General features: G+C 58.7%; 1 long non-coding RNA gene across 1 annotated transcript in view; it reads right to left on the reverse strand.

The window, feature by feature from the left end:
* LOC140400063 (uncharacterized) overlaps positions 1 to 17,439 on the reverse strand; it is a 74,551-nt gene extending 57,112 nt beyond the window's left edge. The window contains exon 1 of the long non-coding RNA XR_011938026.1: positions 17,344 to 17,439. This is a non-coding gene — a long non-coding RNA (uncharacterized lncRNA). The remainder of the gene's footprint in view (positions 1 to 17,343) is intronic.
* Positions 17,440 to 25,677: the final 8,238 nt, after the last annotated feature.

Below are 25,677 nucleotides of genomic sequence, written 5' to 3' on the forward strand. Positions count from 1 at the left end.
GCGTTAGGGAGAGCGGGCGTGCGTGAGGGAGAGCGGGCGTGCGTGAGAGAGAGCGGGCGTGCGTGAGAGAGAGCGGGCGTGCGTGAGAGAGAGGGGGCGTGCGTGAGAGAGAGCGGGCGTGCGAGAGAGAGAGCGGGCGTTGCGAGAGAGAGAGCGGGCGTGCGAGAGAGAGAGCGGGCGTGCGTGAGAGAGAGCGGGCGTGCGTGAGAGAGCGGGCGTGCGTGAGAGAGAGCGGGCGTGCGTGAGAGAGAGCGGGCGTGCGTGAGAGAGAGCGGGCGTGCGTGAGAGAGAGCGGGCGTGCGTGAGAGAGAGCGTGCGTGCGTGAGAGAGAGAGCGGGCGTGCGTGAGAGAGAGAGCGGGCGTGCGTGAGAGAGAGAGCGGGCGTGCGTGAGAGAGAGCGGGCGTGCGTGAGGGAGAGCGGGCGTCCGTGAGTGAGACCGGGCGTGCGTGAGGGAGAGCGGGCGTGCGTGAGGGAGAGCGGGCGTGCGTGAGGGAGAGCGGGCGTGCGTGAGGGAGAGCGGGCGTGCGTGAGGGAGATCGGGCGTGCGTGAGGGAGAGCGGGCGTGCGTGAGGGAGAGCGGGCGTGCGTGAGGGAGATCGGGCGTGCGTGAGGGAGAGCGGGCGTGCGTGAGGGAGAGCGGGCGTGCGTGAGGGAGAGCGGGCGTGCGTGAGGGAGAGCGGGCGTGCGTGAGGGAGAGCGGGGCGTGCGGGAGGGAGAGCGGGCGTGCGGGAGGGAGAGCGGGCGTGCGGGAGGGAGAGCGGGCGTGCGGGAGGGAGAGCGGGCGTGCGGGAGGGAGAGCGGGCGTGCGTGAGGGAGAGCGGGCGTGCGTGAGGGAGAGCGGGCGTGCGTGAGGGAGAGCGGGCGTGCGTGAGGGAGAGCGGGCGTACGTGTGGGAGAGCGGGCGTGCGTGAGAGAGAGCGGGCGTGCGTGAGAGAGAGCGGGCGTGCGTGAGAGAGAGCGGGCGTGCGTGAGAGAGAGCGGGCGTGCGTGAGAGAGAGCGGGCGTGCGTGAGAGAGAGCGGGCGTGCGTGAGAGAGAGCGGGCGTGCGTGAGAGAGAGCGGGCGTGCGTGAGAGAGAGCGGGCGTGCGTGAGGGAGAGTGGGCGTGCGTGAGGGAGAGTGGGCGTGCGTGAGAGAGAGTGGGTGTGTGCGTGTGAGAGAGTGGGCGCCCGTGAGAGAGAGTGTGTGTGTGTGTGGGCGTGCGAGAGAGAGAGCGGGCGTGCGTGAGGGAGAGCGGGCGTGCGTGAGGGAGAGCGGGCGTGCGTGAGGGAGAGCGGGCGTGCGTGAGGGAGAGCGGGCGTGCGTGAGGGAGAGCGGGCGTGCGTGAGGGAGAGCGGGCGTGCGTGAGGGAGAGCGGGCGTGCGTGAGGGAGAGCGGGCGTGCGTGAGAGCGGGCGTGCGTGAGAGAGAGCGGGCGTGCGTGAGAGTGAGCGGGCGTGCGTGAGAGAGAGCGGGCGTGCGTGAGAGAGAGGGGGCGTGCGTGAGAGAGAGAGGGCGTGCGAGAGAGCGGGCGTGCGAGAGAGAGAGCGGGCGTGCGAGAGAGCGGGCGTGCGTGAGAGAGAGCGGGCGTGCGTGAGAGAGCGGCGTGCGTGAGAGAGCGGGCGTGCGTGAGAGAGAGCGGGCGTGCGTGAGAGAGACCGGGCGTGCGTGAGAGAGACCGGGCGTGCGTGAGAGAGACCGGGCGTGCGTGAGAGAGAGCGGGCGTGCGTGAGAGAGAGCGGGCGTGCGTGAGAGAGAGCGGGCGCGCGTGAGAGAGAGCGGGCGTGCGTGAGAGAGAGCGGGCGTGTGAGAGAGAGAGCGGGCGTGTGAGAGAGAGCGGGCGTGCGTGAGAGAGAGCGGGCGTGCGTGAGAGAGAGCGGGCGTGCGTGAGAGAGAGCGGGCGTGCGTGGTGAGAGAGAGCGGGCGTGCGTGAGAGAGAGCGGGCGTGCGTGAGAGAGAGCCGGCGTGCGTGAGAGAGAGCCGGCGTGCGTGAGAGAGAGCGGGCGTGCGTGAGAGAGAGCGGGCGTGCGTGAGAGAGAGCGGGCGTGCGATAGAGAGAGCGGGCGTGAGTGAGAGAGAGCGGGCGTGAGTGAGAGAGAGCGGGCGTGCATGAGAGAGCGGGCGTGCGTGAGAGCGGGCGTGCGTGAGAGAGAGCGGGCGTGCGTGAGAGTGAGCGGGCGTGCGTGAGAGAGAGCGGGCGTGCGTGAGAGAGAGGGGGCGTGCGTGAGAGAGAGCGGGCGTGCGAGAGAGCGGGCGTGCGTGAGAGTGAGCGGGCATGCGTGAGAGAGAGCGGGCGTGCGTGAGAGAGAGCGGGCGTGCGTGAGAGAGAGCGGGCGTGCGTGAGAGAGAGCGGGCGTGCGTGAGAGAGAGCGGGCGTGCGTGAGAGAGAGCGGGCGTGCGTGAGAGAGAGCGGCCGTGCGTGAGGGAGAGTGGGCGTGCGTGAGGGAGAGTGGGCGTGCGTGAGAGAGAGTGGGTGTGTGCGTGTGAGAGAGTGGGCGCCCGTGAGAGAGAGTGTGTGTGTGTGTGGGCGTGCGAGAGAGAGAGCGGGCGTGCGTGAGGGAGAGCGGGCGTGCGTGAGGGAGAGCGGGCGTGCGTGAGGAGAGCGGGCGTGCGTGAGGGAGAGCGGGCGTGCGTGAGGGAGAGCGGGCGTGCGGGAGGGAGAGCGGGCGTGCGGGAGGGAGAGCGGGCGTGCGGGAGGGAGAGCGGGCGTGCGGGAGGGAGAGCGGGCGTGCGGGAGGGAGAGCGGGCGTGCGTGAGGGAGAGCGGGCGTGCGTGAGGGAGAGCGGGCGTGCGTGAGGGAGAGCGGGCGTGCGTGAGGGAGAGCGGGCGTACGTGAGGGAGAGCGGGCGTGCGTGAGAGAGAGCGGGCGTGCGTGAGAGAGAGCGGGCGTGCGTGAGAGAGAGCGGGCGTGCGTGAGAGAGAGCGGGCGTGCGTGAGAGAGAGCGGGCGTGCGTGAGGGAGAGTGGGCGTGCGTGAGGGAGAGTGGGCGTGCGTGAGAGAGAGTGGGTGTGTGCGTGTGAGAGAGTGGGCGCCCGTGAGAGAGAGTGTGTGTGTGTGTGGGCGTGCGAGAGAGAGAGCGGGCGTGCGTGAGGGAGAGCGGGCGTGCGTGAGGGAGAGCGGGCGTGCGTGAGGGAGAGCGGGCGTGCGTGAGGGAGAGCGGGCGTGCGTGAGGGAGAGCGGGCGTGCGTGAGGGAGAGCGGGCGTGCGTGAGGGAGAGCGGGCGTGCGTGAGGGAGAGCGGGCGTGCGTGAGAGCGGGCGTGCGTGAGAGAGAGCGGGCGTGCGTGAGAGTGAGCGGGCGTGCGTGAGAGAGAGCGGGCGTGCGTGAGAGAGAGGGGGCGTGCGTGAGAGAGAGAGGGCGTGCGAGAGAGCGGGCGTGCGAGAGAGAGAGCGGGCGTGCGAGAGAGCGGGCGTGCGTGAGAGAGAGCGGGCGTGCGTGAGAGAGCGGGCGTGCGTGAGAGAGCGGGCGTGCGTGAGAGAGAGCGGGGCGTGCGTGAGAGAGACCGGGCGTGCGTGAGAGAGACCGGGCGTGTGTGAGAGAGACCGGGCGTGCGTGAGAGAGACCGGGCGTGCGTGAGAGAGAGCGGGCGTGCGTGAGAGAGAGCGGGCGTGCGTGAGAGAGAGCGGGCGTGCGTGAGAGAGAGCGGGCGTGCGTGAGGAGAGCGGGCGTGCGTGAGAGAGAGCGGGCGTGTGAGAGAGAGAGCGGGCGTGTGAGAGAGAGCGGGCGTGCGTGAGAGAGAGCGGGCGTGCGTGAGAGAGAGCGGGCGTGCGTGAGAGAGAGCGGGCGTGCGTGAGAGAGAGCGGGCGTGCGTGAGAGAGAGCGGGCGTGCGTGAGAGAGAGCCGGCGTGCGTGAGAGAGAGCCGGCGTGCGTGAGAGAGAGCGGGCGTGCGTGAGAGAGAGCGGGCGTGCGTGAGAGAGAGCGGGCGTGCGATAGAGAGAGCGGGCGTGAGTGAGAGAGAGCGGGCGTGAGTGAGAGAGAGCGGGCGTGCATGAGAGAGCGGGCGTGCGTGAGAGCGGGCGTGCGTGAGAGAGAGCGGGCGTGCGTGAGAGTGAGCGGGCATGCGTGAGAGAGAGCGGGCGTGCGTGAGAGAGAGGGGGCGTGCGTGAGAGAGAGCGGGCGTGCGAGAGAGCGGGCGTGCGTGAGAGTGAGCGGGCATGCGTGAGAGAGAGCGGGCGTGCGTGAGAGAGAGCGGGCGTGCGTGAGAGAGAGCGGGCGTGCGTGAGAGAGAGCGGGCGTGCGTGAGAGAGAGCGGGCGTGCGTGAGAGAGAGCGGGCGTGCGTGAGAGAGAGCGGGCGTGCGTGAGAGAGAGCGGCCATGCGTGAGGGAGAGTGGGCGTGCGTGAGGGAGAGTGGGCGTGCGTGAGAGAGAGTGGGTGTGTGCGTGTGAGAGAGTGGGCGCCCGTGAGAGAGAGTGTGTGTGTGTGTGGGCGTGCGAGAGAGAGAGCGGGCGTGCGTGAGGGAGAGCGGGCGTGCGTGAGGGAGAGCGGGCGTGCGTGAGGGAGAGCGGGCGTGCGTGAGGGAGAGCGGGCGTGCGTGAGGGAGAGCGGGCGTGCGGGAGGGAGAGCGGGCGTGCGGGAGGGAGAGCGGGCGTGCGGGAGGGAGAGCGGGCGTGCGGGAGGGAGAGCGGGCGTGCGGGAGGGAGAGCGGGCGTGCGGGAGGGAGAGCGGGCGTGCGGGAGGGAGAGCGGGCGTGCGTGAGGGAGAGCGGGCGTGCGTGAGGGAGAGCGGGCGTGCGTGAGGGAGAGCGGGCGTACGTGAGGGAGAGCGGGCGTGCGTGAGAGAGAGCGGGCGTGCGTGAGAGAGAGCGGGCGTGCGTGAGAGAGAGCGGGCGTGCGTGAGGGAGAGCGGGCGTGCGTGAGAGAGAGCGGGCGTGCGTGAGAGAGAGCGGGCGTGCGTGAGAGAGAGCGGGCGTGCGTGACAGAGAGCGGGCGTGCGTGAGAGAGAGCGGGCGTGCGTGAGAGAGAGCGGGCGTGCGTGAGAGAGAGCGGGCGTGCGTGAGGGAGAGTGGGCGTGCGTGAGGGAGAGTGGGCGTGCGTGAGAGAGAGTGGGTGTGTGCGTGTGAGAGAGTGGGCGCCCGTGAGAGAGAGTGTGTGTGTGTGTGGGCGTGCGAGAGAGAGAGCGGGCGTGCGTGAGGGAGAGCGGGCGTGCGTGAGGGAGAGCGGGCGTGCGTGAGGGAGAGCGGGCGTGCGTGAGGGAGAGCGGGCGTGCGTGAGGGAGAGCGGGCGTGCGTGAGGGAGAGCGGGCGTGCGTGAGGGAGAGCGGGCGTGCGTGAGGGAGAGCGGGCGTGCGTGAGAGCGGGCGTGCGTGAGAGAGAGCGGGCGTGCGTGAGAGTGAGCGGGCGTGCGTGAGAGAGAGCGGGCGTGCGTGAGAGAGAGGGGGCGTGCGTGAGAGAGAGAGGGCGTGCGAGAGAGCGGGCGTGCGAGAGAGAGAGCGGGCGTGCGAGAGAGCGGGCGTGCGTGAGAGAGAGCGGGCGTGCGTGAGAGAGCGGGCGTGCGTGAGAGAGCGGGCGTGCGTGAGAGAGAGCGGGCGTGCGTGAGAGAGACCGGGCGTGCGTGAGAGAGACCGGGCGTGCGTGAGAGAGACCGGGCGTGCGTGAGAGAGACCGGGCGTGCGTGAGAGAGAGCGGGCGTGCGTGAGAGAGAGCGGGCGTGCGTGAGAGAGAGCGGGCGTGCGTGAGAGAGAGCGGGCGTGCGTGAGAGAGAGCGGGCGTGTGAGAGAGAGAGCGGGCGTGTGAGAGAGAGCGGGCGTGCGTGAGAGAGAGCGGGCGTGCGTGAGAGAGAGCGGGCGTGCGTGAGAGAGAGCGGGCGTGCGTGAGAGAGAGCGGGCGTGCGTGAGAGAGAGCGGGCGTGCGTGAGAGAGAGCCGGCGTGCGTGAGAGAGAGCCGGCGTGCGTGAGAGAGAGCGGGCGTGCGTGAGAGAGAGCGGGCGTGCGTGAGAGAGAGCGGGCGTGCGATAGAGAGAGCGGGCGTGAGTGAGAGAGAGCGGGCGTGAGTGAGAGAGAGCGGGCGTGCATGAGAGAGCGGGCGTGCGTGAGAGCGGGCGTGCGTGAGAGAGAGCGGGCGTGCGTGAGAGTGAGCGGGCATGCGTGAGAGAGAGCGGGCGTGCGTGAGAGAGAGGGGGCGTGCGTGAGAGAGAGCGGGCGTGCGAGAGAGCGGGCGTGCGTGAGAGTGAGCGGGCATGCGTGAGAGAGAGCGGGCGTGCGTGAGAGAGAGCGGGCGTGCGTGAGAGAGAGCGGGCGTGCGTGAGAGAGAGCGGGCGTGCGTGAGAGAGAGCGGGCGTGCGTGAGAGAGAGCGGGCGTGCGTGAGAGAGAGCGGGCGTGCGTGAGAGAGAGCGGCCGTGCGTGAGGGAGAGTGGGCGTGCGTGAGGGAGAGTGGGCGTGCGTGAGAGAGAGTGGGTGTGTGCGTGTGAGAGAGTGGGCGCCCGTGAGAGAGAGTGTGTGTGTGTGAGGGCGTGCGAGAGAGAGAGCGGGCGTGCGTGAGGGAGAGCGGGCGTGCGTGAGGGAGAGCGGGCGTGCGTGAGGGAGAGCGGGCGTGCGTGAGGGAGAGCGGGCGTGCGTGAGGGAGAGCGGGCGTGCGTGAGGGAGAGCGGGCGTGCGTGAGGGAGAGCGGGCGTGCGTGAGAGTGAGCGGGCATGCGTGAGAGAGAGCGGGCGTGCGTGAGAGAGAGGGGGCGTGCGTGAGAGAGAGCGGGCGTGCGAGAGAGAGAGCGGGCGTGCGAGAGAGAGAGCGGGCGTGCGAGAGAGAGAGCGGGCGTGCGAGAGAGAGAGCGGGCGTGCGAGAGAGAGAGCGGGCGTGCGTGAGAGAGAGCGGGCGTGCGTGAGAGAGAGCGGGCGTGCGTGAGGGAGCGGGCGTGCGTGAGAGAGAGCGGGCGTGCGTGAGAGAGAGCGGGCGTGCGTGAGAGAGAGCGGGCGTGCGTGAGAGAGACCGGGCGTGCGTGAGAGAGAGCGGGCGTGCGTGAGAGAGAGCGGGCGTGCGTGAGAGAGAGCGGGCGTGCGTGAGAGAGAGCGGGCGTGCGTGAGAGAGAGCGGGCGTGCGTGAGAGAGAGCGGGCGTGCGTGAGAGAGAGCGGGCGTGCGTGAGAGAGAGCGGGCGTGCGATAGAGAGAGCGGGCGTGAGTGAGAGCGGGCGTGCGTGAGAGAGCGGGCGTGCGTGAGAGAGGGCGGGCGTGCGTGAGAGAGAGCGGGCGTGCGTGACAGAGAGCGGACGTGCGTGAGAGAGAGAGCGGGCGTGCGTGAGAGAGAGAGCGGGCGTGCGTGAGAGAGAGAGCGGGCGTGCGTGAGGGAGAGCGGGCGTGCGTGAGGGAGAGCGGGCGTGCGTGAGGGAGAGCGGGCGTGCGTGAGGGAGAGCGGGCGTGCGTGAGGGAGAGCGGGCGTGCGTGAGGGAGAGCGGGCGTGCGTGAGGGAGAGCGGGCGTGCGTGAGGGAGAGCGGGCGTGCGTGAGGGAGAGCGGGCGTGCGTGAGGGAGAGCGGGCGTGCGTGAGGGAGAGCGGGCGTGCGTGAGGGAGAGCAGGCGTGCGTGAGGGAGAGCGGGCGTGCGTGAGGGAGAGCGGGCGTGCGTGAGAGAGAGCGGGCGTGCGTGAGGGAGAGCGGGCGTGCGTGAGGGAGAGCGGGCGTGCGTGAGGGAGAGCGGGCGTGCGTGAGGGAGAGCGGGCGTGCGTGAGGGAGAGCGGGCGTGCGTGAGGGAGAGCGGGCGTGCGTGAGGGAGAGCGGGCGTGCGTGAGGGAGAGCGGGCGTGCGTGAGGGGGAGCGGGCGTGCGTGAGGGGGAGCGGGCGTGCGTGAGGGGGAGCGGGCGTGCGTGAGGGAGAGCGGGCGTGCGTGAGGGAGAGCGGGCGTGCGTGAGGGAGAGCGGGCGTGCGTGAGGGAGAGCGGGCGTGCGTGAGGGAGAGCGGGCGTGCGTGAGGGAGAGCGGGCGTGCGTGAGGGAGAGCGGGCGTGCGTGAGGGAGAGCGGGCGTGCGTGAGGGAGAGCGGGCGTGCGTGAGGGAGAGCGGGCGTGCGTGAGGGAGAGCGGGCGTGCGTGAGAGAGAGCGGGCGTGCGTGAGAGAGAGCGGGCGTGCGTGAGAGAGAGCGGGCGTGCGTGAGAGAGAGCGGGCGTGCGTGAGAGCTGGCGTGCGTGAGAGAGAGCGGGCGTGCGTGAGAGAGAGCGGGCGTGCGTGAGAGAGAGCGGGCATTCGTGAGAGAGAGCGGGCGTGCGTGAGAGAGAGCGGGCGTGCGTGAGAGAGAGCGGGCGTGCGTGAGGGAGAGTGGGCGTGCGTGAGGGAGAGTGGGCGTGCGTGAGAGAGAGTGGGTGTGTGCGTGTGAGAGAGTGGGCGCCCGTGAGAGAGAGTGTGTGTGTGTGTGGGCGTGCGAGAGAGAGAGTGGGCGTGCGAGAGAGCGGGCGTGCGTGAGGGAAAGCGGGCGTGCGTGAGGGAGAGCGGGCGTGCGTGAGGGAGAGCGGGCGTGCGTGAGGGAGAGCGGGCGTGCGTGAGGGAGAGCGGGCGTGCGTGAGGGAGAGCGGGCGTGCGTGAGGGAGAGCGGGCGTGCGTGAGGGAGAGCGGGCGTGCGTGAGGGAGAGCGGGCGTGCGTGAGGGAGAGCGGGCGTGCGTGAGGGAGTGCGGGCGTGCGTGAGGGAGTGCGGGCGTGCGTGAGGGAGAGCGGGCGTGCGTGAGGGAGAACGGGCGTGCGTGAGGGAGAGCGGACGTGCGTGAGAGAGAGCGGGCGTGCGTGAGAGAGAGCGGGCGTGCGTGAGAGAGAGCGGGCGTGCGTGAGAGAGAGCGGGCGTGCGTGAGGGAGAGCGGGCGTGCGTGAGGGAGAGCGGGCGTGCGTGAGCGAGAGCGGGCGTGCGTGAGGGAGAGCGGGCGTGCGTGAGGGAGAGCGGGCGTGCGTGAGGGAGAGCGGGCGTGCGTGAGGGAGAGCGGGCGTGCGTGAGGGAGAGCGGGCGTGCGTGAGGGAGAGCGGGCGCGCGTGAGAGAGAGCGGGCGCGCGTGAGAGAGAGTGGGCGCGCGTGAGAGAGAGTGGGCGCGCGTGAGAGAGAGTGGGCGCGCGTGAGAGAGTGGGCGCGCGTGAGAGAGAGTGGGCGCGCGTGAGAGAGAGTGGGCGCGCGTGAGAGAGAGTGGGCGCGCGTGAGAGAGAGTAGGCGCGCGTGAGAGAGAGTGGGCGCGCGTGAGAGAGAGTGGGCGCGCGTGAGAGAGAGTGGGCGCGCGTGAGAGAGAGTGGTCGCGCGTGAGGGAGAGTGGGCGCGCGTGAGGGAGAGTGGGCGCGCGTGAGAGAGAGTGGGCGCGCGTGAGAGAGAGTGGGCGCGCGTGAGAGTGAGTGGGCGCGCGTGAGAGAGAGTGGGCGCGCGTGAGAGAGAGTAGGCGCGCGTGAGAGAGAGTGGTCGCGCGTGAGAGAGAGTGGGCGCGCGTGAGAGAGAGTGGGCGCGCGTGAGGGAGAGTGGGCGTGCGTGAGAGAGAGTGGGTGTGTGCGTGTGAGAGAGTGGGCGCCCGTGAGAGAGAGTGTGTGTGTGTGTGGGCGTGCGAGAGAGAGAGTGGGCGTGCGAGAGAGCGGGGCGTGCGTGAGGGAGAGCGGGCGTGCGTGAGGGAGAGCGGGCGTGCGTGAGGGAGAGCGGGCGTGCGTGAGGGAGAGCGGGCGTGCGTGAGGGAGAGCGGGCGTGCGTGAGGGAGAGCGGGCGTGCGTGAGGGAGTGCGGGCGTGCGTGAGGGAGTGCGGGCGTGCGTGAGGGAGAGCGGGCGTGCGTGAGGGAGAGCGGGCGTGCGTGAGGGAGAACGGGCGTGCGTGAGGGAGAGCGGACGTGCGTGAGAGAGAGCGGGCGTGCGTGAGAGAGAGCGGGCGTGCGTGAGAGAGAGCGGGCGTGCGTGAGAGAGAGCGGGCGTGCGTGAGGGAGAGCGGGCGTGCGTGAGGGAGAGCGGGCGTGCGTGAGGGAGAGCGGGCGTGCGTGAGCGAGAGCGGGCGTGCGTGAGGGAGAGCGGGCGTGCGTGAGGGAGAGCGGGCGTGCGTGAGGGAGAGCGGGCGTGCGTGAGGGAGAGCGGGCGTGCGTGAGGGAGAGCGGGCGTGCGTGAGGGAGAGCGGGGCGCGCGTGAGGGAGAGCGGGCGCGCGTGAGAGAGAGCGGGCGCGCGTGAGAGAGAGCGGGGCGCGCGTGAGAGAGAGCGGGCGCGCGTGAGAGAGTGGGCGCGCGTGAGAGAGAGTGGGCGCGCGTGAGAGAGAGTGGGCGCGCGTGAGAGAGAGTGGGCGCGCGTGAGAGAGAGTGGGCGCGCGTGAGAGAGAGTGGGCGCGCGTGAGAGAGAGTGGGCGCGCGTGAGAGAGAGTGGGCGCGCGTGAGAGAGAGTGGGCGCGCGTGAGAGAGAGTGGTCGCGCGTGAGGGAGAGTAGGCGCGCGTGAGGGAGAGTGGGCGCGCGTGAGGGAGAGTGGGCGCGCGTGAGAGAGAGTGGGCGCGCGTGAGAGAGAGTGGGCGCGCGTGAGAGAGAGTGGGCGCGCGTGAGAGAGAGTGGGCGCGCGTGAGAGAGAGTGGGCGCGCGTGAGAGAGAGTGGGCGCGCGTGAGAGAGAGTGGGCGCGCGTGAGAGAGAGTGGGCGCGCGTGAGAGAGAGTGGGCGCGCGTGAGAGAGAGTGGGCGCGCGGGAGAGAGAGTGGGCGCGCGTGAGAGAGAGTGGGCGCGCGTGAGAGAGAGTGGGCGCGCGTGAGAGAGAGTGGGCGCGCGTGAGAGAGAGTGGGCGCGCGTGAGAGAGAGTGGGCGCGCGTGAGAGAGAGTGGGCGCGCGTGAGAGAGAGTGGGGGCGCGTGAGAGAGAGTGGGGGCGCGTGAGAGAGAGTGGGGGCGCGTGAGAGAGAGTGGGCGCGCGCGAGAGAGAGTGGGCGCGCGCGAGAGAGAGTGGGCGCGCGTGAGAGAGAGTGGGCGCGCGTGAGAGAGAGTGGGCGCGCGTGAGAGAGAGTGGGCGCGCGTGAGAGAGAGTGGGCGCGCGTGAGAGAGAGTGGGCGCGCGTGAGAGAGAGTGGGCGCGCGTGGGAGAGAGTGGGCGCGCGTGGGAGAGAGTGGGCGCGCGTGGGAGAGAGTGGGCGCGCGTGGGAGAGAGTGGGCGCGCGTGGGAGAGGGCGCGCGTGGGAGAGAGAGGGCGCGCGTGGGAGAGAGAGGGCGCGCGTGGGAGAGAGAGGGCGCGCGTGAGATAGAGAGGGCGCGCGTGAGATAGAGAGGGCGCGCGTGAGATAGAGAGGGCGCGCGTGAGATAGAGAGGGCGCGCGTGAGATAGAGAGGGCGCGCGTGAGATAGAGAGGGCGCGCGTGAGATAGAGAGGGCGCGCGTGAGATAGAGAGGGCGCGCGTGAGATAGAGAGGGCGCGCGTGAGATAGAGAGGGCGCGCGTGAGATAGAGAGGGCGCGCGTGAGATAGAGAGGGCGCGCGTGAGATAGAGAGGGCGCGCGTGAGATAGAGAGTGAGTGCGCGTGAGATAGAGAGTGAGTGCGCGTGAGAGAGTGAGTGCGCGTGAGAGAGAGTGGGTGTGTGTGTGAGAGTGGGTGTACGGGAGAGAGAGTGGGTGTACGTGAGAGAGAGTGGGTGTGCGTGAGAGAGAGTGGGTATGCGTGAGAGAGAGTGGGTGTGCGTGAGAGAGAGTGGGTGTGTGTGTGAGAGTGGGTGTACGGGAGAGAGAGTGGGTGTACGGGAGAGAGAGTGGGTGTACGGTAGAGAGAGTGGGTGTACGTGAGAGAGAGTGGGCGCGCGGGAGAGAGAGTGGGCGCGCGTGAGAGAGAGTGGGCGCGCGTGAGAGAGAGTGGGCGCGCGTGAGAGAGAGTGGGCGCGCGTGAGAGAGAGTGGGCGCGCGTGAGAGAGAGTGGGCGCGCGTGAGAGAGAGTGGGTATGCATGAGAGAGAGTGGGGGCGCGTGAGAGAGAGTGGGGGCGCGTGAGAGAGAGTGGGCGCGCGCGAGAGAGAGTGGGCGCGCGCGAGAGAGAGTGGGGCGCGCGCGAGAGAGAGTGGGCGCGCGCGAGAGAGAGTGGGCGCGCGCGAGAGAGAGTGGGCGCGCGCGAGAGAGAGTGGGCGCGCGTGAGAGAGAGTGGGCGCGCGTGAGAGAGAGTGGGCGCGCGTGAGAGAGAGTGGGCGCGCGTGAGAGAGAGTGGGCGCGCGTGAGAGAGAGTGGGCGCGCGTGAGAGAGAGTGGGCGCGCGTGAGAGAGAGTGGGCGCGCGTGAGAGAGAGTGGGCGCGCGTGGGAGAGAGTGGGCGCGCGTGGGAGAGAGTGGGCGCGCGTGGGAGAGAGTGGGCGCGCGTGGGAGAGAGTGGGCGCGCGTGGGAGAGGGCGCGCGTGGGAGAGAGAGGGCGCGCGTGGGAGAGAGAGGGCGCGCGTGGGAGAGAGAGGGCGCGCGTGAGATAGAGAGGGCGCGCGTGAGATAGAGAGGGCGCGCGTGAGATAGAGAGGGCGCGCGTGAGATAGAGAGGGCGCGCGTGAGATAGAGAGGGCGCGCGTGAGATAGAGAGGGCGCGCGTGAGATAGAGAGGGCGCGCGTGAGATAGAGAGGGCGCGCGTGAGATAGAGAGGGCGCGCGTGAGATAGAGAGGGCGCGCGTGAGATAGAGAGGGCGCGCGTGAGATAGAGAGGGCGCGCGTGAGATAGAGAGGGCGCGCGTGAGATAGAGAGGGCGCGCGTGAGATAGAGAGGGCGCGCGTGAGATAGAGAGGGCGCGCGTGAGATAGAGAGGGCGCGCGTGAGATAGAGAGGGCGCGCGTGAGATAGAGAGTGAGTGCGCGTGAGATAGAGAGTGAGTGCGCGTGAGAGAGTGAGTGCGCGTGAGAGAGAGTGGGTGTGTGTGTGAGAGTGGGTGTACGGGAGAGAGAGTGGGTGTACGTGAGAGAGAGTGGGTGTGCGTGAGAGAGAGTGGGTATGCGTGAGAGAGAGTGGGTGTGCGTGAGAGAGAGTGGGTGTGTGTGTGAGAGTGGGTGTACGGGAGAGAGAGTGGGTGTACGGGAGAGAGAGTGGGTGTACGGTAGAGAGAGTGGGTGTACGTGAGAGAGAGTGGGTGTACGTGAGAGAGAGTGGGTGTGCGTGAGAGAGAGTGGGTGTGCGTGAGAGAGAGTGGGTGTGCGTGAGAGAGAGTGGGTGTGCGTGAGAGAGAGTGGGTGTGCGTGAGAGAGAGTGGGTGTGCGTGAGAGAGAGTGGGTATGCATGAGAGAGAGTGGGTATATGAGCGAGTGAGTCTATGTGTATTCAACCCTTATTGTCTCTCTTTGATATACAACAGATATTTTGCTGTTGCTGTTCAGTTACTGGGGTGTGTGGTGAGTGTGTGAGAGAGAGAGTTCTTCCTTCACTGTCTCTGTGATATATGATGCATATTTTACTGCTTCCTGCTCAGTTACTGTTGGGAGAGTGTGTGATCATCAGAGTATGAGAGTGTGAGTGTGTGTGAGGGAGTGTGTGTGAGAGAATGTGTCACTGTGTGCGGGGGAGTGTATGAGTGTGAGAAATAGTCTGGGTGAGTGTGTCTTTTTCCTTCATTGTCTCTGTGATACATAACACATATTTTACTGCTCAGTTACTGGTGTGCGAGTGTGTGTTTTACCCCCACTGTCCCTCTGCGATAGAAAACGCATATTTAACTGCTTACTGCTCAGTGAATGGTGACCCTCACTGCCTCTCTGTGATATATAATGCATATTTTTCCGCTCAGTTACTGGTGTGAGTGTGTGAATGAGATAGTGTACGAGTGTGAGAGAGAGAATGTGTGAGAGAGAGAATGTGTGAGAGAGAATGAAATAGGAGTTATATAGCATAGAGAGACAGTGAGGGTAAAGACACACTCTCACGCTCAACACTCACTATCTCTCACACACACACACACACACACACACACACACCAGTAACTGAGCAGTAAGCACAAGAATATTCATTATATATCACAGAGAGACAGTGAGTTCACTGCACACACTCATGGATAGATAGTCCCAAAAGACGTGCTGTTAGGTAATTTGGACATTCTGAATTCTCCCTCCATGTACGCAAACAGGCGCCAGAATGTGGCGACTAGGGGATTTTCACAGGAACTTCATTGCAGTGTTAACAGAAGCCTACTTGTGACAATAAAGATTATTATAAGATGGAGTCATGTCTCTGCGATATATAATGAATATTTTACTGCTTACTGTTCAGTTACTGGTGTGTGGGTGTGTGAGCGAGAGTGTGTGAGTATACTAGTGAGTGTGTGTGTGTTTATACTTCCTGTTCAGTTACCGGCATGTGAGAGAGTGTGTGCACATTTTAACCTTAATGCATGATATATATCACATATTTTACTGCTTACTGCAGTTACTGGTGTGTGAGAGTGAATGTGTGTGTGTGAGAGAGAGTGAGAGAGAGGAGAGAGAGTTGATATTTAATGATTATTGTACCACTGTTACTGGTGAGTGACAGTCTGTGAGTGAAAGTGTGAGTTGTGTGCTCAGTGTTTCTGTGATATAAAACATATTTTACTGCTCATTTATTCTTGTGTGAATGTGTTAGACATATTTAACTGCTTACTGCTCACTGACTGGTATGTGTGTGTGTGTATGAGAGAGGGGACATCTGTGTGCGAGAGAGAGCGTGTGTGTGACAGTGTGCGAATGTGTGTTTTTCTGTGATACATATCAAATATTTTACAGCTTACTGCTCAGTTAATGGTGTGTATGTGTGGGAGAGCATGAGTGAGATAGTGTGTGTGAGAGGGAGGGAGTGTGGGTGAGATTTTTATCCTCACTGTCTCTCTATGATATAGACACATATTTTACAGCGTACTGCTCAGTTAATGGTGTGTGTGAGTATCAGTGTGTGTGGGAGAGAGATTGAGTGTAAGTTTTATCCTCACTGTCTCTCTGTGATGTATTACACATATTGTACTGCTTATGGCTCAATTCCTGGTGTGTGAGAGTGTGTGTGAGAGGGTGAGTCTGTGAGTATGTGTGAGGGATGGTGAATGTGTGTGAGAGCAACAGGGTGAAAAGTGGATGTGCTGCTGATGGGCAGAAGGGTGGCACAATGGTTAGCACTGCTGCCTCACAGTGCCAGAGATCGGATTTGATTCCGACCTCAGGCGCCTGTTTGGGTATTGCAGAGTTTGGGTTTCCTCCGGGTGCTCCAGTTTCCTCCCATAGTCCAAAGATGTGCAGGTTAGGTGGATTCAATATGCTAAACTGTCCCTTGGTAGGTTTACAAGGAGAGGGGGGGGGGGGGAGATTGGTCTCAGGTTAGCATGCTCATTCAGAAGGTCAATGCAGACTCGATGGGATGAATGGCTCCCTTCTATGGGCCGCACGGTAGCATTGTGGATAGCACAATTGCTTCACAGCTCCAGGGTCCCAGGTTCGATTCCAGCTTGGGTCACTGTCTGTGCGGAGTCTGCACATCCTCCCCGTGTCTGCGTGGGTTTCCTCCGGGTGCTCCGGTTTCCTCCCACAGTCCAAAGATGTGCAGTTTAGGTGGATTGGCCATGATAAATTGCCATTAGTGTCCAAAATTGCCCTTAGTGTTGGGTGGGGTTACTGGGTTATGGGGATAGGGTGGAGGTGTTGACCTTGGGTAAGGTGCTCTTTCCAAGAGCCGGTGCAGACTCGATGGGCCAAATGGCCTCCTTCTGCACTGTAAATTCTATGAAATCTTCTGTACTGTAGGGTTTCTATGAGAGAGAGTGAGAGTGTGTGTGACAGAGAGAGAGAGAGAGTGTATTTTACCCTCACTTTCTCTGATATATAACAAATATTTTTACTGCTTACTGCTCAGTCAGCAGTAAAATGTGAGACAGTGTGTGAGAGACAGCGTGAGTGTGTGTTTTACCCTCCCTGTCTCTCTATGATGTATAACACATATTTTACAGCTTACTGCTCAGTTACTGCTGTGTGACTGTCTGAGTGAGAGAGTGTGAGTGAGAGAGTGAGTCATTTTTTACCCTCACTGTATCTCTGTGGTATATATTGCATATTGGATTGATTACTGCTCAGTGACTGGTGTGTGTGTGAGAGAGGGAGAGTGTGTGTGTGAGTGTGAGTGAGTGAGTGTGTATTAACCTCACAGTCTCTCTGTGATATATAATTCATATTTTATTGATTACTGCTCAGTTATTGATTTGTGAGTGTGTGGGAGAGACAGTGCGTGGGTGTGTGTGAGAGAGTGTGTATGAGAGACAGAGTGTGAGTGTGTCTAAACCTCTCTGTTTCTGTGTGCGATATATGACATATTTTACTGCTTAATGCTCAGTTATTGGTGTGAGTGTGTGTTTCACCCTCAGACTCCGTGATATATAATGCATATTTAATGCTTACTGCTAAGTTACTTGTGAGTGAGCATGTGCATGAGAAAACGTGAGTATATGTTTTACCCTCACTGTCTATTTATGATATATGGCATATTTTACTGCTTCTTGCTCAGTTGTTGGTGTCTGAATGTGTGAGTGTGTTTTCCACGGTAGCTGTCTGTCTCTGTTAGGGGTCAAATGTTAGGGGGAAACTTAATTTGATTCTCTAACTCCTGTCTCTGTGCTTGCATTTGTAGCTGTCTGTCTCTGTTATGGGATTCTGGGTTTAATCTCTATCTGTAATATTATTTACAGATACACGAGAGGACAGGTAATCTCAGTCTGTCCACCTCTCTGATGTGCAAGATTTTATTGTGTTTTCTGTACTTGTCAATATCTGTTTTGTGAGTTAAGGGTGAACATTCTGTTCAGTATTGATCCTCCATTATTATTTTAGTGATAACATTGATATGTTAAATGATGTATTTCCCTGTCTGTTTCATGAGAATTACACTACCATTATATCTGAGATTGTGTGAGATATTTGGATTGGAATTTTATATTTTGTTTTGGGAGGTATCTCGGTAGAAGTTTATGATTATTTCTGCACTTTTCAATCAGCTGTACTATCCGACCTTTCACTTGTACCAAAGGTTCACAAATTGTGAGATGAAAGGATGGCCTGACAATTTGATAAGTGTCCTTTTGGAGAACTATTGAAATATATCATTATTTGTTAATGCCTTATTCAAGTGCTTTGCTTCTGAAATAATTTAAACTAAGAAAGTTACAAAAGAGTGCAAATGGATACTTGCACATTGATTGCTGAATCTAAAGCCCAATTAATACTATACTGATTACTTTACAGATGAAACGCTGTTATCAAAAGTTGATCCAACATTCCATGAGAGAGTAGGGGTAAATTGTGGAAAATTATCCCACCTGTCCTCTCATGTATCTGTAAATAATATTTACATTTTCTCCAGAAGTCCAGATTTATTTGAATTTGTTCAATTGGATAATGAGGACTGTTGGATTGGACATGTTCATCTGGGACTTGAGGTCTCTGCGAATCTGACTGCTTCTGCTCAGTGACGGTGGAGCTGATGTTGTGTCTGTGTCTCTGCGATGTTGGATTAATATTGTACTTACAGTCAGTTAGAAGGAGACGGCTGCACATTCATGTTGCTGAGGAATCATCATCATCATCTTGGAACTCATCATTTCATCTGTTGAACTAGGAAGAAGAAAACAAATTTCATGTAAGTTAGGATCAGATGAGGCCAGTGATAGATCAATCTATTCTTTCAACTGATAATCAGTAAAAGAAAGAAAATACTCTCCAAATCCTAACCCAGAATCAGACAATAAGCCAGGCCCAGAAAGAGCTCTCCCTCCCCCGCTCACTCCAAGTCCCGGAACAAGATCGTGCTCCGCTGCGCCTCTTGCAAACAACCCCCGATTCTCCCTGAACTCCCCCCGAGTCAGTAATGATCTCTGAGCCTCTTTGCTTACACTCCCAGATGGAGGTGCTGCTGCAATGAGAACGCTGTTTCCTCGCTGACCTGGGCCCTGACATTGACATTTCCCTCAGCTTCAACAAAGCGATTCAACTCAGTGCCAAATGGAGTGTGTGTGGGGGATGGGGTTGCGCATGCGCTCCCAATCTCAGAATGACGAGCGGCAAGCGGTTACCCCGGGGGTGCGCAGATCCCCGCAGCAATTCCGCATTGAGAATCAATGGGAGTATTCCCCATTTCACGGTCATCACAAACGGAGCAGAACCTCCTACAGAGCCCGTGTTGGGGGGACTGTGTGTGTGGCTGCAAGTGGCCCTGCGCCCTCGGGCTTAACCAATCACCTTTGTAGCTGTGTGTTTGTCCCAATGAGAGATTCAATTTGCAGTCATTGCCTGCAGCTTGTTTGTTATTACTCTGTCACTCAGCCCCTCAAACTCACACTTTCTGCAAACTACCATTTCACTGACTGACTTCATTTTTCATAGAAGCACACAATTTATTTTCAAAAATATACTTCATTTATAAAATCCCTTGAAAGAAACATGGTCAAACATTTCAATTTCTCATCACTATAATATTGTATCGGACAACAATATTTACATTTTCTCCAGAGGTCCAGATTTACTTGAATTTATTCAGTTGGATAATGAGGACATTAAACACATTTCAATATTCACATTACAATTCTTCTCAAAATATTTACATCGGTCATGTTACACCCTGTAAAGCTTCAATAATATGAAACAAACCCAGTTACCAGCCCCTCTTTAGTGTTAATCACACAGACCATAGGGCACAGGAGCAGAATTAGGCCACTCGGTCCATCGAGTCTGTTCCACCATCCAATCATGGCTGATAATTTTCCCATCCCCATTCTCCTGCCTTCTTCCCATAACCCCTGATCCCCTTATTAATCAGATACCTATCTGCCTCGGTCTCAAAAACACTCAGTGATTTGGTCTCCTCTGGTTGAAGAGATTCCTCCCCCACTCTGTTTTAAATGATTGCCCTTTTAGTCTGAGATGGTGTCCTCTGGTTCTAGTTTTTCCTACAAGTGGAAACATCCTCTCCACATCCACTCTATCCAGGCCTCGCAGTATCCTGCAAGTTTCAATAAGATCCCCCCTCATCCTTCTAAACTCCAACGGGTTTGAGGTTCACAAGGATGAGGTGTCAGCAATTCTGGTAAGTGTGAAAATAGATAAGTCCCCTGGCCGGATGGGATTTATCTTTGGATTCTCTGGGAAGCTAGGGAGGAGATTGCTGAGCCTTTGGCTTTGATCTTTAAGTCATCTTTGTCTGCAGGAATAGTGCCAGAAGACTGGAGGATCGCAAATGTTGTCCCCTTGTTCAAGAAGGGAAGCAGAGACAACCACGGTAACTATAGACCAGTGAGCCCTACTTCTCTTGTGGGCAAAGTCTTAGAAAGTTTCAGAAGAGATAGGATGCATAATCATCTGGAAAGGAATAATTTGATTAGGGATAGTCAACACGGTTTTGTGAAGGGTAAGTCGTGCCTGGTGGATGAGGGTAAAACAGTTGATGTGCTGTATGTGGATTTCAGTAAAGCGTTCGATAAGGTTCCCCACGGTAGGCTATTGCAGAAAATACGGATGCATGGGATTCAGGGTGATTTAGCAGTTTGGATCAGAAATTGGCTAGCTGGAAGAAGACAAAGGGTGGTGGTTGATGGGAAATGTTCAGCCTGGAGACCCATTACTAGTGGTGTACCACAAGGATCTGTTTTGGGGCACTGCTGTTTGTCATTTTTATAAATGACCTGGAGGAGGGCGTAGAAGGATGGGTGAGTAACTTTGCAGATGACACTAAAGTCGGTGGAGTTGTGGACAGTGTGGAAGGATGTTACAAGTTACAGAGGGACATAGATAAGCTGCAGAGCTGGGCTGAGAGTTGGCAAATGGAGTTTAATGCAGAGAAGTGTGAGGTGATTCATTTAGGAAGGAATAACAGGAAGACAGAGTACTGGGCTAATGGTAAGATTCTTTGTAGTGTGGATGAGCAGAGAGATCTCGGTGTCCATGTACATAGATCCCTGAAAGTTGCACCCCAGATTGAGAGGGTTGTTAAGAAGGCGTACGGTGTATTAGCTTTTATTGGTAGAGGGATTGAGTTTCGGAGCCATGAGGTCATGTTGCAGCTGTACAAAACTTTGGTGCGGCCGCATTTGGAGTATTGAGTGCAATTCTGGATGCCGCATTATAGGATGGATGTGGAAGCATTGGAAAGGGTGCAGAGGAGATTTACTAGAATGTTGCCTGGTATGGAGGGAAGCTCTTATGAGGGAAAGCTGAGGGACTTGAGGCTGTTTTCGTTAGAGAGAAGAAGGTTAAGAGGTGGCTTAATTGAGGCATACAAGATGATCAGAGGATTAGATAGGGTAGACAGTGATAACCTTTTTCCATGGATGGTGATTTCCAGCACGAGGGGACATAGCTTTAAATTGAGGGGAGATAGATATTGGACTGATGTCAGAGGTAGGTTCTTTACTCAGAGAGTAGTAAGGGTATGGAATGCCCTGCCTGCAACAGTAGTGGACCCGCCAACACAAAGAGCATTCAAATGGTCATTGGATAGACATATGGACGATAAGGGAATAGTGTAGATGGGCTTTAGAGTGGTTTCACAGGTCGGCGCAACATCGAGCGCAAAAGGGCCTGTACTGTGCTGTAATATTCTATGTTATGTCATCATTGTCTACAGGAATAGTGCATGAAGACTGGAGGATAGCAAATGTTTTCCCCTTGTTCAAGATGGGGAGTAGAGACAACCTCGGTAACAAATAGACCAGTGAGCCTTACTTCTGTTGTGGGCAAAATCTTTGGAAGGTTTATAAGAGATAGGATGTATAATCATCTGGAAAGGAATAATTTGATTAGAGTTAGTCAACACGGTTTTGTGAAGGGTAGGCCATGCCTCACAAACCTTATTGAGTTCTTTGAGAAAGGGACCAAACAGGTGGACGAGGGTAAAGCAGTTGATGTGGTGTATATGGATTTCAGTAAAGCATTTGATAAGATTCCCCATGGTAGGCTATTGCAGAAAATATGGAGGCATGGGATTGAAGGTGATTTAACGATTTGAATCAGAGATTGGTTAGCTGTAAGAAGACAGAGGGTGGTGGTTGATGGGAAATGTTCAGCCTGGAGTTCAGTTACTAGTGGTGTACCACAGGGATCTGTTTTGAGGCCACTGCTTTTTGTTATTTTTAAAAATGACCTGGAGGAGGGTGTAGAAGGATGGGTGAGTAAATTTGCGGATGACACTGAAGTCGGTGGAGTTGTGGACAGTGTGGAAGGATGTTACAAGTTACAGAGGGACATAGATAAGCTGCAGCGCTGGGCTGAGAGGTGGCAAATGGAGTTTAATGCAGAAAAGTGTGAGGTGATTCATTTTGGAAGGAATAACAAGAAGACAGAACTGGGCTAATGGTAAGATTACTGGCAGTGAGGATGAACAGAGAGATCTCGGTGTCCATGTACCTAGATCCCTGAAAGTTGCCACCCAGGTTGAGAGGGTTCTTTTTTTTTTTTTTATAAATGTTTTATTGAAAATTTTTTCCCAAACAACAATTTTTCCCCTCTTACAAAGCAAACGCAACAATAACAATACAGAAATTTTAAACAATACACAAGTAACAAAACCCCTTTATCTTTGACCTAAACTAACCCCCCCCCTCCCCCCCCCCCCCTGGGTTGCTGCTGCTGGTCATCTGTCTTCCCTCTAACGTTCCCCTAGGTAGTCGAGAAATGGCTGCCACCGCCTGGTGAACCCTTGAGCCGATCCTCTCAGGGCAAACTTTATCTGCTCCAGTTTAATGAACCCCGCCATATCATTTACCCAGGCCTCCAGTCCGGGGGGTTTCGCCTCCTTCCACATGAGTAGGATCCTGCGCCGGGCTACTAGGGACGCAAAGGCCACAACGTCGGCCTCTTTCGCCTCCTGCACTCCCGGCTCTTCCGCAACTCCAAATAGAGCTAACCCCCAGCCTGGTTTGACCCGGGCCTTCACCACCCGCGAAATCACTCCCGTCACTCCCTTCCAATACCCTTCCAGTGCCGGGCATGCCCAAAACATATGTGCGTGGTTTGCCGGGCTCCCGCCACACCTCCCACATTTGTCCTCCACTCCAAAGAACCTGCTCAATCTTGCTCCCGTTATGTGTGCTCTATGTAGCACCTTAAATTGAATCAGGCTAAGCCTGGCGCATGAGGAAGAGGAATTTACCCTGCTTAGGGCATCAGCCCACATACCCTCCTCTATCTCCTCCCCTAGTTCTTCTTCCCACTTTCCTTTTAGTTCGCCCACCGACTCCTCCCCCTCTTCCCTCATCTCTCGGTAAATCTCTGACACCTTGCCCTCTCCGACCCACACCCCTGAAAGCACCCTGTCCTGTATCCCCTGTGTCGGGAGCAACGGAAATTCCCTCACCTGTTGTCTAGTAAATGCCCTCACCTGCATATATCTCAAGAAATTTCCCCGGGGCAACTTATACTTTTCCTCCAATGCTCCCAAGCTCGCAAAAGTCCCATCTATAAATAAATCTCCCACCCTCCTAATTCCCAACTGGAACCAGCTCTGAAATCCTCCATCCATTCTTCCTGGGGCGAACCTATGGTTGTTCCTGATTGGGGACCCCACCAGGGCTCCCCGCACCCCTCTCTGTCGCCTCCACTGTCCCCAGATATTCAATGTTGCCGCCACCACCGGGTTTGTGGTAAACTTTTTAGGTGAGATCGGTAGCGGCGCCGTCACCAGCGCCTCTAAACTCGTCCCTTTACAGGACTTTCTCTCCAGTCTTTCCCACGCCGCTCCCTCACCCTCCATCATCCATTTACGTATCATTGCCACATTGGCGGCCCAATAGTAATCGCCCAAGTTCGGTAGTGCCAATCCTCCTCTGTCCCTACTACGCTGAAGGAACCCCCTCCTTACTCTCGGAACTTTCCCTGCCCACACGAAGCTCGTGATGCTCCTGTCTATTTTATTAAAAAAGGTCTTAGTGATTAGTATAGGGAGACATTGAAATACAAATAAGAACCTCGGGAGGACCATCATCTTAATTGCTTGCACCCTGCCCGCCAGCAATAGAGGCTGCATGTCCCACCTCTTGAAGTCCTCCTCCATTTGTTCTACCAACCGTGTCAGATTAAGTCTGTGCAAGGTTCCCCAACTCCTAGCGATCTGAATCCCCAGGTATCGGAAGTTTCTTTCCACTTTCCTTAGAGGCAAGCCTTCTATCTCTCTACTCTGGTTCCCTGGATGTATCACAAATAATTCACTCTTCCCCATGTTTAGCCTATACCCCGAGAAATCCCCGAACCCCCTCAAAATTCGCATAACCTCTATCATTCCCCCCGCTGGGTCCGACACGTATAACAATAGGTCATCCGCATATAACGAGACTCGGTGTTCTTCTCCCCCTCTAATCACCCCTCTCCATTTCCTGGAGTCTCTCAACGCCATGGCCAGAGGTTCAATTGCCAACGCGAACAACAATGGAGACAGCGGGCATCCCTGTCTTGTTCCCCTATATAGTCGGAAATACTCCGATCTATGTCGACCTGTAACTACGCTTGCCGTTGGAGCCCCATAAAGAAGTCTAACCCAGCTAATAAACCCGTTCCCAAACCCAAACCTCTTTAACACTTCCCATAAATACTCCCACTCCACCCTATCAAATGCCTTCTCTGCGTCCATTGCCGCCACTATCTCTGCCTCCCCCTCCACTGGGGGCATCATTATCACCCCTAATAGTCGTCGCACGTTAACATTCAGTTGTCTCCCTTTTACGAACCCTGTCTGATCTTCGTGCACCACCCCCGGGACACAGTCCTCTATCCTCGATGCCAGTACCTTTGCCAACAATTTGGCGTCCACGTTCAACAATGAAATGGGTCTATAGGACCCGCACTGCAACGGATCTTTATCCCTCTTCAAAATTAACGATATCGTCGCCTCCGACATCGTCGGGGGTAGAGTCCCCCCTTTCCTGGCCTCATTGAACGTCCTCACCATCAACGGGGCCAACAAGTCCACATATTTTCTGTAATACTCCACCGGGAACCCGTCTGGTCCTGGGGCCTTCCCTGCTTGCATGCTTCCCAGTCCCTTAATAACCTCGTCCACCCCAATCGGTGCCCCCAGGCCTACCACCCCCCGCTCCTCCACTTTCGGGAACCTCAATTGGTCCAGGAACTGCCGCATCCCCTCCTCTCCCTCTGGGGGTTGAGACCTATACAGTTCCTCATAGAAGGTCTTGAACACCTCATTTATCTTTCCTGCCCTTCGCACCGTGTCTCCCCTTTCATCTCTAATTCCTCCTATCTCCCTCGCTGCTGCCCTCTTTCGCAATTGATGAGCCAACAGGCGACTAGCCTTTTCCCCATATTCATACCTCCTCCCCTGTGCCTTCCTCCACAGTACCTCCGCCTTTCTGGTGGTCAGAAGGTCAAATTCCGTCTGGAGTCGTCTCCTCTCCCTGTACAATTCCTCCTCCGGGGTCTCTGCAAATTCCCTATCCACCCTTAAAATCTCCCCCAGTAATCTTTCCCTTTCCTTGGCCTCTGTTTTCCTTTTGTGGGCCCCAATGGAGATCAGCTCTCCTCTGACCACCGCTTTTAGTGCTTCCCATACCACTCCCACAGGGACCTCGCCGTCGTCATTGACCTCCAGATATCTCTCAATACACCCCCGCACTCTTGCACACACTCCCTCATCCGCCATCAGTCCCACATCTAATCGCCAGAGTGTTCTCTGCTCCCTTTCCTCTCCTAATTCCAGGTCCACCCAATGTGGGGCATGATCCGAAACCGCTATGGCTGAGTACTCAGCTTCTTCCACCCTAGAGATCAACGACCTTCCCAAAACAAAAAAAATCTATCCGGGAGTACACTTTATGGACATGGGAGAAGAAGGAAAACTCCCTAGCCCTAGGTCTAAGAAATCGCCATGGATCCACTCCCCCCATTTGGTCCATAAACCCCTTAAGTACCTTGGCCGCTGCCGGCCTTCTTCCGGTCCTTGAGCTGGATCTATCTAGCCCCGGGTCCAGCACCGTATTAAAGTCCCCTCCTAAAATCAAGTTTCCTACCTCCAGGTCCGGTATACGCCCCAGCATCCGTCTCATAAATCCCGCATCGTCCCAGTTTGGGGCATACACGTTAACCAACACGACCTCCATTCCCTCCAGCCTGCCACTCACCATTACATATCTACCTCCGCTATCTGCTACGATGTTCTTTGCTTCAAATGCGACCTGTTTCCCCACCAAAATGGCCACCCCTCTATTCTTTGCGTCCAGTCCTGAGTGGAACACCTGTCCCACCCATCCTTTCCTTAGCCTAACTTGGTCTGCCACCTTTAGGTGCGTCTCTTGGAGCATAACCACGTCTGCCCTTAGTCCTTTCAAATGCGCGAGCACTCTGGCCCTTTTTATCGGTCCGTTCAGGCCTCTCACGTTCCACGTGATCAGCCTCACTAGGGGGCTACCTGCCCCCCTCCCGTGTCGACTAGCCATTACCTTCTCTAGGCCAGTCCCATATCCCGCCTCCGCGCTCCCGCTCGCTCCCCCAGCGTCGCACACCATCCCCGCCCACCCACTCTTTAGCCATTTCCTTTTGGATTTCCGCAGCAGCAACCCAGTTGTCCCCCACCCGCCCCCCTCCCTCCCCCCCTCCCCGCTAGATCTCTTTCTAGCATGATTGCTCCCCCATATTACTTCCGTAAGTCAGCTGACTTCAACTGACCCCGGCTACTCCTGCTCACTCCTCGACCCCCCCCATGTGGGGAACTCCAATCCGCCTTGCGCCTGTCTTCCCGCCTTATTCTTTCTGGTGCGGAAACATCCCTTTACCTGACCCGCCTCTTATGGCGCAGCTCCCTTTCCCCTCCTCCTCCCCTTCCCCATTCTCCAACTATGTCCCGTCTTTCCCCCCTCACCGGCGCC

This window comes from Scyliorhinus torazame, chromosome 24 (genome assembly GCF_047496885.1).
Source record: "Scyliorhinus torazame isolate Kashiwa2021f chromosome 24, sScyTor2.1, whole genome shotgun sequence".
Classification (NCBI taxonomy): domain Eukaryota; kingdom Metazoa; phylum Chordata; class Chondrichthyes; order Carcharhiniformes; family Scyliorhinidae; genus Scyliorhinus; species Scyliorhinus torazame.